Source organism: Gossypium raimondii, chromosome 6 (genome assembly GCF_025698545.1).
Source record: "Gossypium raimondii isolate GPD5lz chromosome 6, ASM2569854v1, whole genome shotgun sequence".
Taxonomy (NCBI): domain Eukaryota; kingdom Viridiplantae; phylum Streptophyta; class Magnoliopsida; order Malvales; family Malvaceae; genus Gossypium; species Gossypium raimondii.
Genome location: NC_068570.1, coordinates 21,833,968 through 21,848,884, shown reverse-complemented (window position 1 = coordinate 21,848,884; position 14,917 = coordinate 21,833,968).

Genomic DNA, 14,917 nt, shown 5'->3' with positions numbered 1-14,917 from the left:
CCATTTTGCTCAATTCTTTTCACCTTCTACATATAGTTCTATCAATCTTTAGGTCAAAAGGATACTCTTTGTTTGCAAGAATGCCTCTTCTCATGCACTAATGATAAAATGTAGAAATTAAATATAACTAAGTTAAATAAAACTAATGAAATTAATTAAAATAACCAAATCAAATTACACCAAATTGTCAATCCCTGGCAACGGCACCAAAAGCTTGTCGCGTGTGAATATGATATGCGAATTGTGCAAGTATACATATCGAATCAAATAATAAAGTGATGAGTGAGTATCATTCCCACGAGGATCGGATTAAGGCATTATAGTGGTCAATTTATTTTAGTAAAATACTACTAATGCTATGTTATGGAAAAAACAACGATAAGTATGCGGTGGTAATTAAAGAATAGTGATGTATGCAATATGTGGAACTAATGAATACTTGAAAATGCTATGGAAAAAAAAGAGTAGGAATGTAATGGCAATTATGAGAATAACTACGTGAATGATTTGTAAGGAATAAATAAACAACTAGGAATGCTATGGCAAAGCTACTATGGAAAAAATAAGGGTTACGCGATGTTGAGTGGGAAAGTCGGGATTACTGAGAATCTACTTTTCCTATCAACAATGCCTCGGCAAAATAATACTTAACCTACTGCCTAGAAGAGTTCTAAAGTGGTCTGCTTCTTCCAAAAACAGAAACCCCAAGATACCTTGCTTGTGTCTTAAGCCTTTAATATGGTACCCTGTAATGTTGTCCTTTTGTATGAACGCAACTCTATGTCTAGAGTCTACTACAAGTATCTATCGAGTACTTGCCTATATATTCAACCACAGTCTAACTAATCAAACCTTTTTAGAATTTAGATTAATTTAATGGTATGCTGTATAGTCAACTATGTCTAGGGATTGCTCACATACATTGTAAAGAATAAAATAATTGAATGAAACAGTAAAACAACTCAGATTTATATTGCATCCATTAAAGATAGTTAAAGTTTCAACAAAGTAATCCCAACCCTATGAGATTTAAGTCATATATTGGCAAATAAAATTCAACTCAAACATCGTTTTCATCATTGTAATTCAATAAAGGAATATATTAGAAATATTGGAAGAACGTCGGGAAGATAACGTTCACTTGTCCTATCCACGCTCCAGTTGCGCTGTGTCCTAAGGTAGATGAGAAGGGTTGCCTGCATCTTTCCTCCTCTGTCTCTATTGAATCACTACCTTCTAATTTGCCTAAGGATCTCTACTCACAGTTCCGAGCCCTAGGGTTTCCTCCTTTGCTTCTTTTTAAATTTCTTTGTTTTTCTTTTTCGGGATAATTCCAACAGTCCCAAGATTTATCTTCTCCTATTTTCTAGGTAGATTTATCTGGTACATGTAGAGTTGTGCTAAAACTGATATGCGCTAAATGCTAACTGTACACCTTCCCCGCGTTGCCATGACATACTAGCTGGCAATTTGACCACCCTTTTATCCCGACAAAACTTCACTATTTTATTTCTTGTTCCTCATCCTTCACCTGTTAATCCAACAAAACACAGCCCTTCCACGAGCAATTAAAAGCATCTAATATTTAAATGCAACCCAAGTTCTAATGCAATGCTAAAAAATATTAATGAAGTGCCCTAAAATGCAACTAGATATACTTAAGTACAAGTAATTAACTAAGTCCAAAGGCATAAAATATAATTCTTTTCAAGAGTTATTAGTTAAACAAGTGACAAGACAATAAAATAGCCTGGTCAGGGCTATGTATACATGTAAGGTTACCAATTCAGGCTAAACCTTTAAAATGAAAATAGATTACTAGTCCATGCTAAGTCTGTGTCACATGTATATCCGAGTCCGCAAAAAATGATAGAGCTCGGTCCATCGGAATTATCTCAGAATTTGATTTATTACCACATAGTTTGATTTCCAATTTTTAAAGTTTATATAGAATTAATTAACAATATTTAATAACGAAATGTAATTATGGAAGATAGTATGAACTTACCTAGACAAAAATGGTTGTAAAAACAAGGTCGACGACTAATCTATTACTTTAGCTTTTCCACGATTCAAGTCTGATTGTTTCATTTCTTGATATGCAAGATGGTTGCTTGGTCTAACCTTCAAACTCTTCAAACATGGATTTTCAGTCATCCATAATGAAAATGAAGAAGATGATATTTGTTTTATTATTTTATTTTACTTTATTTTTTATTTAATTACCTAAATGCCATTAATTTACATATTTTTAAACTAAAGCATATATACATACCGTCTAACATTTTAAGTATAGTTAAATTACCATATAAATCCATTCAACTATGATTTTGTAATCAATTAACCCTTATACACTAATAACGAATGACTTTTGTAAATTTTACGATTTAGTCCTTTTCACTTAATTACCTATCTAAACGTTAAAATTTTCTAACCACATTTTAATATACCTATATAATTTCTTTGTAAATATTTAGTAAATATTAAATATTTACGGGCTCCATTTAAAAAAATGAGGTCCTAAAACCTCATTTTCCCAAACCACTTGACTTTAGGGACAACCCACTTATACTTAAATATTCATTTAATTACCTAAAATTATCAAACCAAAATTCAATATAATATCATAATTGACTCGTAAATATTAAATAATATTTATGAACTTACTCGTTGAATTTGTGGCTCTAAAATTACTATTTTCGACACCACTGAAAAACAAGCTGTTCATTTTGTCATAGGCGGTGGGTCCATTGTGTGAATAAGTGTGAAGCAGGTTTGCACTACTAACTTCACTATAGAGAGTCAGATATTAGATATGTAAAATCTATGCCACTATAACAATATGGTTATAGCTAAACCTAAATAAACATCTTAAGGACAAAACATATAAGGGAGAAGGTAGTGTTTGACGGAATGGTGGACGTAGTCAAAGATTGCATATGAGGACAAAATCTGGGGATTTGTTTAGACAATACTCTTATAGCTAGAGAGCTCTTTGGGAAACATATGGAGGGGCATAAGAATATGAAACATGACCCATCTACTTCACTAAGGCAAGTGGGAAACTGTTGGATCTGTGCCCTGAGTATAATATTTTCGTCAATATACATTTGTAATTTTTTTTCAAACAGATTGGTTAATAAAATAAATTCATTAATTAAATTAATATAATTTTTACAAAATTTTCCTCAAATGGTTTTTTCACGCAAAGCAAAATGGAAGCAAATGTTGCTTATTGGTTTTCTAAATGTTTAACTAATACTAAGTGGTATTACATGGCCGAATCGTAGTACAGAAAGACAACTTGTATAAGTAGACAAACCTAAACATGTCCTTAGTCTAAAAAGAATGATCAAACCAATTAAAAAGCTAATATGTCATCTATCAAGCCCAATTGGGGAGATGTCTTGTCTTGGGCATCGGAATGGAAGACTCTCAGAAGATAAAGACATTGGTGTGACTGACTGGACTAACAATACATCATATAGAACCCAAGCAGAATAGATATTGAGTCTATTTATGGATTTATTCACTTGTGAAATTCATAGTATGGCATATATAAATCCTGAATAGATGGTGGACTATGTACGCATGACTCGTACACTTTGATCTAAGTAAAAGCATGAGTTCAAACAAATAAAGAACTAAAAGTTGGTGCTTTGAGTGCATGACTTTTGTAGTATGTAATGTCATTCACAATAGTGGAGTTCATAGCCCAAAACATGGGTAAATGATATCCTCTCATCGGCATTACATGGTTGATGAAAAGTAAACGTAACCACGAGCCGTCCATCTTTGTAATGGTTAACTTGATCACTATTTGATAGTGATTGATTTTTCATGAAGGAATATGTAATGGTTATCATGAGATAAAATAAAATCAAATTAGGAGAATGAATATTATCCCAAAGTGATCAAGATATCCTATGAGGGTAACATACTTATGACAAGGTCATTGGACGAGTACTGAGTAGTTGCTTTCGAAATGGTATGTCGCTAGGGAGAGTTCAGTCACGATACTATAGTGGAATGAATTCATGACTAAATGAGTTTATAATTAATAAGAAAAAAGTCAAAACTTAATTATAAATCATTTGAACCTCAACTTCATATCTCTAATCGATCCCTCCGCTAGCTCGTTGAAACCAAAAATGAATTATGTGTTTGAATAGAAATGAACGGAATGAATAGGAAAAAAGAAATGGGAAACATTCAAGAATGATTATGGTTTTCTCCAAAATGGAGAAATGGAATCATTTGGAAATGAACATATGTTTCCAAAAATGGAAATGGAAATGAAAATGAAAATGGAAATAGAAATGATCTATTTGCAATCCTATATGGATTACCAAAAAAATGATTAGAAGAATGAGTTTATGTTTTTGGACTATTTTGAAGCCTTAAAATGAAAATAAATCATTCGGTCATAGTGAAAAAGTTGAGTTTTAAAATATTCAACATATTTCTCAAAATTTTACCAGGGGCAAAATCATCAAAATTTTACCAGAGGTAAAATCATCAAAATTTTGTTAGGGTTAATAGCGATGATAATTTTTTTATACATAAATATTAAATTTTATTTTGGGAAATAGAAAATTTGAATTAGGTTGGATAGAGTATTAGGTCAAAAAGACCTAAGAAGTACACGTAATTATACCCGATGTGAGAGAGGCCCAAAAATCCCTCATGGACATGAAGGGGCGACAACGCTAGTAGGAATACTAGGGTGTGTCATCCACCCTAGTCCTATTCAAATTAGAATGTTATTTTTCTATTTGAAATAAACCACTAGAACACAACTTTGAGAGATTTTTATTTTGCTGAAAGATAGAGAGAATTTATTATCAAATATTACATATATTTTTCCGGAATAACAATTATACTAGTTTCTATTAAAAAGACAAAATTTTCGTTTTCACCTTAGAAGGAGAGAAAAAATTTTCTAGTTCTCTGTTTCGATTCAATTGGTCCGATCTCAGACTTGAAGCAATTCATGGTACGATAATAGCAAAGAAGATCATTTGGTTGAAAGCCGGGAACAACGAATGTTCATTAAGCTGAAAACATAGGTACAAATTCGATTAAGGTTTACTGCCATAAATATCACAAACCAGGTCGATTTCAAAATTTTAATTTTTCGTTGTACAAGAAAACCATTTTCAAATCGGGATTTTTCCAACAAATACTACTCCAGAACGGTCTGAAAAAATTCATTACGGGTAAGAAACCCTCGAATGTAGACCAGTTAGAATGGGAAGAGCTTGATGAAAAAGCTCAATCTGCAATTGAACTATGCCTTACAAATAATATGTTACAAAAGGTATTGGTGGAAAAAACAGCGCCTGCGCTATGGAGAAAATTGGAAGCCTTATACATGAGGAATTCTCTGGCCAACAAGTTAGTGTTAAAACAACATCTCTACACGTTCAAGATGGTCGAAAGTGAGTCCATTAGCACTCACATAAAGGAATTCATTACCTTTCTCAACGACTTAAAGAATTTCGATGCAAATGTGATGGGTGTCAAAACCACCAAATAAAAAAATTGCTACAACAAAATAACTCTAAACAGTAGTAAAGATTAGTAGAGTTGACTCCACAGGGATAGGTGATTATGATCAACTTTCGTGTTTTTCTCATGAATAGAAATTTTTTCGTGCTGAAAATCGTGGCAATAGACGTGCCCACGACTCTAAACAACCTGCTAAAAAATGAATAAATTAGGGGAGTTTCGAAATGACTAGAAATTAAATAAATGAAATAGCATAAATAAAAAATTAAATAAATCCAAAATAAAATTAAATTGGGAAATAAATTTGGATTCTGTAAGCAGAGTGATAAAGCCTTACCCCTAGACTTGGTGGATTTTGGTTTTTAAATCGATCGTCCAAAATTAGTTTTCTCCTCAAAACAATAAGCTAGCCATAGTCGTTAAGATTGTTCTAACCGCCAATTCTTCCTCTTGTAATTGATCTCGGTTCTCCCTAAAAACAATGCCTTATCGATTGTCTAACCATGATACACGCGTTTGCAATTCAAGACCTTAACAACCTTTCGTTCTGAAGAACCCAACTCGGGTTAACGGCCTCAACTGCACGAGACGTTTAAATTTGATCACAATCTCCCTTAACTTGTTCGTGGAAATCTGAATACAGCATGGCCGACTTGTCTTCCCAATTGTATGCCAAAACAACTCCAACCTAATGCACTTTTTGAACTGAAATTTAGTTAACTTTAAAGGATTGATTTGCCAATGATGATATTCTGGAAAGATGGTGAATATCGATTTTAAAGATTTTTAGTACGGATACAATTTCTCATGATTCTTGACCGGAAAGAATACCAGCCTAAAGCTAATTTGAATTTAGTGAAGCATGAAATTTATCATGCTTTGCTAGTTATGGAAGTGGATTTAATAGTAATAGTGAAAGAAAACAATTTCAATTTAATTCCAGCTAATTAAGGTGTGCTTTTCGAGTGTACCATACCACCTATTTATACATAAACCATATACTAAAATTAGGCTAGTTCAACCTACCCACTAATTACATGAAAGAATATCAGATTTTATTTTTTAAAATTTGGCTTTTACAAGGTCAAAAATTTGGCCAACCCCTCAAATGTCTCAAATTTACGATTCGGCCCATCTTCTATTTCTCTTTCTTCAATTTAATCCCCTTTTTGCTTGTCTTTGATTTATAGCACCCAAATTTCGTTCCTGACAATATTTAAACATAAAATTCACCAATTAGCAAGAACTAATTCAAGAAAAGTCAATTTGAGCACATAAAATATGCTAAATAAACAAGCTATCACTATGTTGTTGTTATGTTCTTTTCCTCCTTCATACAAAACTTTCAAGGAGACCGTGATTTGTGTGAGAGATAATCTCTCGTTCGGGGACATGAAGGGAAATCTATTGAGCAAAGACAAATTCAATAACGAGTTAGGCCCAAATACTAAGACGGATGGACAAGCCTCAGTTATGTTGAAAGGGCCAGACAACAATCTAGAAAGTCAAATTGACTTTAGAGGGAAAAGGTTGAGAGGTTAAATTAAAGAAGAATGATAAATTGACTTTAGAGGGAAAAGGTTGAGAGGTTAAATTTTTAATATATGGGTCAAGTATTAGTGGTCGATTAGATCGTAACATAGCATGAAAATCTCACAAAAACAAATATCCTAAATTAACTTTAAATCCAGAATGCATACACCACAAAAAGAACAATTCTATTTTAGTTAAAACAGATGATGAATCTTTTTTCCTGAATAGCTAAAAACCGATGAATGTATCTTAAAGCAGGTTCATGCACCAATAAGTCCTTAGAAGTCTTGGGTTTATAAAGTTGATTCCCAGAATGAGCTAAAGTAGAATAAACAACATTTGCATCAAAATCACTTGGTATATCCAATAAAGCAATATGGTAAGAATCATTTTGAACATCGTCAAGGTCAACGAAACCCAGGGCGATGTTAAAATTTGAAATCAAAATTCTAAATTTTTTACCCAGTAACCGAAAACAAGCAGCATCTTGAGTTTCAACAGTTCACAATGTATTAATATTGAACCTAAATGTTGTGTAAAATTCATAAACTAGTTCATAATATGCAGTACACGAAATATTTGCAAATGAATTCAACCAATAGCATCAAAATAGTTAAACACAGCATCACATATTTAACATGTCAATAGTGTAAAGATTAATTTACTTACAGACTGAGAGTGGGCATTGTAGAATTTGTTGTATTTACGCGAGGCTCTGAGGTTGTAAAGTTCAAAAACCTTCATAATCGTCCTTCGATAGGACTAGTGTAGCTACGACCTTGCCTATTACGTTGACCGTCTCGGGATGGTTGAACATTTTCATTAGGTGAGCAGGATGGTAGGCTTAAATTTCCAGCAGCGTCAATACTACTATGTAGAGGCATCACTGGCACATCAATTAGTGCTCGATGTGATCAAGTAGTGGATGATCGTTTTTTCCGCTAAGAAACATGCTCGTTTCTAGTCGAAGAACCTTCGCCATGGCCGTTATAAGTCCCGGCCACATATGAAGAACCTGCATAGTATGTTAGTAAAGGTAAAAAAAGGTTGTAAGTTAGGAATCTACCTTTCAGAAGTAGTAGGGCTGTTGTACTAACGTTTTGTCTCGATTGGAGTTGGGCTTCATCGGTGACGATTCCAAGTACGTGCGATCGTTCGTCTTATAGGGGGTAGAGACGGTTCCAAGTTGTCATCATCTAAATTGATGACTGGAGGCACTAGAAACCAATTTCGTCTACGATTGAATAAAGCTAGTAAACCACAACTGCTTGGTTCCTAGTTCAAACCATGGTCTACAAATGTGCTTGAAGAACAAACGACATTTGTTTACTATTAATCATGGTGGTGGTTCACAGTAGCAGCAGACGATGATAGCGCACGGTGATGGCGCTTGACAGCCTTCAGGTAGTCATGTGTAGGGGTGTGATGGTATTCTTAAAGAAGAGATTTTGGGGGTGTAGGGGAGGTAGCGTTAATAGATAGAAGGTAGGGGTTTGGTGTTATGAAAGGTTGGTGGTGCTTGGGTGAGAGGAAGGGATTCTAAATGGTGGTTTATGGTGGAGAAAATGAGAGGTGAATGGCGGTGAGAAGGGAAGAAAGGGAGGGGGTTGGTGAAGAGAGACACGTCAAGACCACGGCGATGCTGTGGGGTCTAAGATCGACGGTGGCGAAGAAGGAACAAAATGAGTGACGGTGCTCGCAAAGGCATTCTTTGGTGTCAACTCGATGTTGTGGTATGCGGGTGTAAAGAGAAATCGTCAACCGAAAGGCATGGCGGCGATATGTGACAATGGCGACAACGATATGGTGTTAAAGGGGTTAGGGTTTCTTGTGGAGAAGATAAAGAAGAAAGGGAAGTGGAGAGGAAGGGTAGGGGGTTTGGGGGTTTTATTTTTTTTACTCTCTTTTCTTTTTATTTTTGGTCGGTTTGGGCCTTCTTTTCCCTTTTTTTGGCCAAATTGGTTGTTCGGCTCTCCTTTTTTCTCTCTTTTTTTGGGGGGTTTTGTTTGGCTTGTTTGGGTTTTGGGGAATTGGGTTTGTTTTGGGTTTTGTGTAATTGGTGTTTGTTTGAGTGTTAGGTTGGTATTGGGTTTGGGGAGGTAGATTAAGTGGATTTGGGTTTTGGGGTTTTTATTTGCTTTAGGGTTGGTTGGTTTTGTTTGTAGGAAAATAAATGGTAGCACATAGCATGGCATGCCCTTGCCACCATTAGTATCCGATTTTCGAAAAATTGACAACCGCCGTTATGTCCCTCGAAAATAACACATTAACTAGATTAAATAATAATCTAGTTATTATTCATTTTATTTTCAAACTAAATTAAAATTCAAAAATTTAATAAAATAATATAAATTTGGGTTGCCTCCCAAAAAGCCCTTTTGTTTAACGTCGTTAGCTCGACGACCTGGAAATTTATTCAACCGGCTCTTTGAGAATTAATTCCACAGCCATGTGGACTTGAAAATTTTCATAGAATGGCTTCAATCATTGTCCATTGACTTTGAAGATTTTTCTGGATTCTTCACTTTTGACTTCGACTACACCATTCAGAAATATGTGAGGAATAATAAAAAGCCCTAACCACTTAGTTTGGAAATTACTTGTAAACATTCTTAGTGTAGGGTCATAAAGTAATATTTTTTGCCCTACCATAAATTGTTTACGGGTTTCTTTTGATCATGGTATGCCTTGATTTTATCCAAATAAATTTGGGCACTTTCATACGTTTCTCGTCGAATCTCCTCAAGTTCCTGAATATGTAATTTACGATACTTACCTGCAGCTTCCAACTCTATGTTGCATTGCTTAACCTCCCAAATGTCTTGTGTTTTAATTCTACAGGAAGATGACATGGTTTACCAAAAATAAGTCGATAAGGAGACATACCTATGGTCCCTTATAAGCTGTGCGGTACGCCCACAATGCATCATTTAGTCACAAACTCCAATCTTTCCTATATTGCTTAACGGTCTTCTCTAAAATTAACTTAATTTCTCGATTTGACACTTTTGCTTAACCGTTTGATTGAGGGTGATAAGTCGTACCAACTCATTGTACTAACCCATATTTTTTCAAAAAGTGTGCTGATTACCATATTGCATAAATGCGTTCCCCAATCGCTTATCAAAGCTTGTAGTGTGCCAAACCTGGAAAAAAATATAACACTCTAGAAAATCCACTACAATTTTGGCATCAGCACATCGGGTGGCTTTAGCTTCCACCCATTTTGACACATAGTCAACTGCAAGAAAAATATAAATGTTACCGAATGATGAGACAACAGGCCCCATAAAGTCGATACCCCATACATCAAAAATTTCACATACATGTATAGGTGTTAGAGGCATTTCATTTTTTCGGTTTAATTCCTCCCTTTTGACATTTTTCGCAAGTCTTACAGAATAAATATGCATCACGAAAAATATGTGGCCAATATAGTTCACATTCAAGTACTTTATGTGTAGTTCATTTAAAGCCAAAATGTCCACCACATGCATAAAAATGAAAAAAAAGATAGAATCAATTTTACCTTAGTTTCTGCAATGCATCCTCAAATTACCTGATCGGAACAATATTTCCAAAGGTAGAGGTCGTCCCAAATATAGTATCACGATTCTCGTTTAATCTTATCCTTTTCAAATCGTGATAAATTAGAAGAAATTATACCTGTAGCAAGGTAATTCACCATGTCTGCGTACCAAGGAAAAATCGTCTAAGTAGAAAGTAGACTTTCATCTGGGAAATCGTCTTTGAGTGGTGTGACATCTTTTGACGAACGTATTCGACTCAAATGGACAACTATCAGATTCTCACGTCCTTTCTTATCCTTAATCTCAAGATCAAACACTTGCAAAAGTAATATCCATCTAATCAGCCTTGGCTTTGCTTCCTTTTTCCCGATCAGATATTTAAGAGTTGCATGGTCAGAGAAAATAATAATTTTAGTTCTTAATAAATACGATTGAAACTTTTCCAAAACAAAGATTATAGCTAGAAATTGTTTTTCAGTGTTTTAGTAATTGCTTTGGGTGACATTCAAGGTCTTAGATGCACAAGAGATAACGTGTGGTTCTTCCTCGATTCTCTACCCAAGGACCGCTCCTACGCTGTGGTCACTTGCGTTGCACATGATTTCGAAAGGATAGTTCCAATTTAGTGGCTGAACTATGGGTGTTGAGATAAGTTTATGTTTGAGCGTGTAAAACACATCCCTGCATGATTGGTTAAACTAAAACTCGTTACCTTTCTGTAAAAGATTACAAAGTGGTTGTGAAATTTTTGAAAAGTCTTTAATGAACCACCTGTAGAAACCTGCATGACCAAGAAAAGAACGGATCTCTCTCACAGTTGTGGGGTATGGAAGTGAGTTAATAATATCAATTTTTGTTTTATCAATAGAAATTCCTTCAGCAGAAATGATATGACCTAGAACTAATCCTTTATCAACCATAAAATGACATTTCTCATAATTTTGAATAAGGTTAAATTCTAGGCACCTTTCTAAAATTTTTGCAAGATTTGACAAACACATATAAAAAGATTCACTATACACAGTAAAGTCATCCATAAATACCTCGATTATTTTCTCAACGTAGTTGGAAAATATACTAAACATGCACCTTTGGAACGTGGTTGGTGCGTTGTAAGGTCCAAATGGCATCCGTCTATAGCCAAATGTGCCAAAGGGACACGTAAACGTCATCTTCTCTTGATCCTACAGTGCCACTAGAATCTGGAAAAAAAGCCTGAGTAACCATCAAGACAGCAATAATGAGAGTTTTTGGCTAAACGTTGTAACATCTAGTCAATAAAAAGAAGTGGAAAGTGATCTTTCCAAGTTAAAAAATTCAACTTCCTGTAATCTATGCAGACTCTCCACCCGTTTTGCACTCGAGTGGGAACCATATCACTTGCCAAAGTTTCAATTACAGTCACGCCAATTTTTTTCGGCACTACATGATCTGGGATGACCCAATTGCTGTCAGAAATGGGATAGGTCATCCAAACATCAAGTAACTTTTTAACTTCTTTCCTTACTAATTCCATCACGGGCGGATTGAGGCATCTTTGAGTCTCTCTTTTAGGAGTTGCATTCTCTACAACTAGAATTTTGTGCATACAAGTCGAGGGACTCAAACCCTTTATGAAAGAAATCGTCCACCCGATCACCCTTTTATAATCTCTAAGAACTCGTACCAAGTTTTCCTCTTTTAACTTTGAGAGTTTACTCAAGATTATAACTGGCACGGTATTTTCTTCGCACAGAAAAGCGTACTTCAAATGGTCCAAAAGTGGTTTGAGTTTTAATTCTGGGGCTTGCAAAATAAATGGTAAAAGCTTAGTTTGTGAAGGAGACAATTCAAAAGTTTTACCTGAATTTTTCTATAATTGTAATGCCTCCATATGAGCCACTATTTCGCGAACAGACTCTTCGATAGTTATACACTACTCTAGTTCTTTTGTGGCATCAAAGTTTAGACTTCCACAACGAATAGTTCATAATTCATCTTCTTCATCATATTATAAATACAATTCAATTAAAGGCTCAATTATATTAAAATTAGAAACATTAGTAATCGTGCTAGGATGGTTCATGGCCTTATAAACGTTAAATTTCACCACTACTTCGTCGAACTCCATAGTGAGTATCCCACTTCGTACATCAATCTTCATTTGTACGATACTCAAAAATGGTCTCCCAAGTATTATATCGGAAGAACTGGTCGAGTTATCATCCTCCATGTCGATAATGTAAAAATCTGTAGGAAAAATTAGTTCGTTTACCTTGACAAAATCATCCTCTAGCACTCCCTCCGGATGCACTACCGACCTATCTGCAAGCTGAATAATTACACCTGTTTCCTTTAAAGGATCCGCATTTAGTAGTTTATAAATAGAAAAGGGCATAACATTAATTGATGTACCTAAGCCGCACATGGCTTTTTTAATACTAACACTACCTATTTTGCAAGATATGGAAAACATACCTTGGTCCTTACATTTAGGTGGTATTTTCCTTTGTAAAATGCGAAGACATTTTCTCCGGCACTTACCTTTTCATTGCCCAGGAGCATCTTACCTTTTCATTGCCTAGGAGCTTCTTCTTACTCGAGCATAATTCCTTTAAGAATTTGGCATACTATGGAATTTGTTTAATCACATCTAGGAGAGGAATGTTGATTTCAACCCTTCGAAAGGTGTCAATGATCTCTTTCTCTTCTCGCTCCTCCTTGTATTGGACAAGTGTTCTAGGAAATGAAGGTGGTATTGCAAATGGTTTTTGTGGTGCTGACTTCATTGGAGCCTCTAAGTCAAGTTTCTTGTCTTGACTAGTGTTGTGAGCACGACTTATGCTAGGTACGGGTTCCAAAACCTTTCCACTTCTCAATATCATATCACTTGTATTATGTCAAGGACTAGGTTCAATTTGAGATGGCAACTTTCCTTACGACTCCAATCGACTTACTGCAAGTGCAAGCTTACTCATGAAATTTTTCGTCTTCTAATGAAATTTTTCTATACTGTTGGCTAACCTTTCCACTATTGCTTCCAATGATGATTTTTGATGTGGTAACTATTGATTTGGAAGCAACCTTTGTTGGTATGGTTAATTGAATCAAGGATTTGACCCATAGATTAGATTTAGATGATCTTTCCACCCCGCATTATAGGTGTTTGAATAGGGATCATATATCCTTTAGGGTGGCCTTGGAAAGTTTTCGACAACATTTGCTTGTTCTGTTAGACCCTTGTCTAAAATGGGACATGAGTTCGTCGGGTGGTTTGGCATGGCACAAATTCCACATAATCGTGCTGGGCTTATTTTATCTGTAACTAAATTTTGAACAACGTTAGTAAGCTTATCAATTTTATCTTCTTAAGATAGAGAACTTAACTCATGAACCCGTCTCGTGGGTTCTGTAGCCGGTTGGAATTGTTGAGAATTTGCAGCCATGGTTGAAATCAACTCTCTCACTCTTTGAGGCATCATATTAACAAGTGCCCCTTCGTTAGAAGCATCTATCATTTTCATTTCCATCGAGACTAACCCCTCATAGAAATACTGCAAGAGTGAGCATTGATTCAACCAGTCCTTCATGTTATTCCGAGGCAGTTCATGCATCTGATTCTATCAAATGGCTTGTTTCTATGCAAGAAGAGAAGAAATCACTCCAAAACATTGAGAATTGGCATCTAGTTAAACCACCCATCAAAAAGAAAATAGTTGGTTACAAATAGGTGTTCAAGAAGAATAAGGGTTCAGGTTCGAGCAACACTAGGTATAAGGTAAAGTTGGTCGCAGAGGGATACAGTCAAGTGGAGGGAGTTGATTTCCATGATGTTTTCTCTCTCGTCATAAAACATACGTCCATTTGGGCACTTTTCACTCTTGTTGCATCAAACAATCTTGAGTTAAAGTAGTTAGATGTAAAGACTACTTTCCTTCATGGTGGCATTGAGGAAGACATCTACATGCAACAACTAGAAGGCTTCAAAAGTAAAGGTAAGGAAGATCATGCTTTCCTTCTATGATAATCATTATATGGTCTAAAGCAGTCTCTTCAACAGTGGTACAAAAAGTTTGACTCATTCTTGTTAAGTATTGGTTTCGGACGAAGTAAGTATGACATTTGTGTGTATTTACAATGTTTAGATGATGAGTCGTTCATATATTTGTTGTTTTATGTTGATGATATGTTGCTAGCAGCTAAAGATCCGTTAGAAATTGAACATTTTAAAACCATGCTTAACTCTAAATTTGAGATGAAGAATCTAGGTGCAGTAAAGAAAATTTTGGGGATGGAAATTTCAAGGTATATACATTTCAAAAAATTATTATTGTTACAATAGAGGTACATCAAAAAGATCCTTG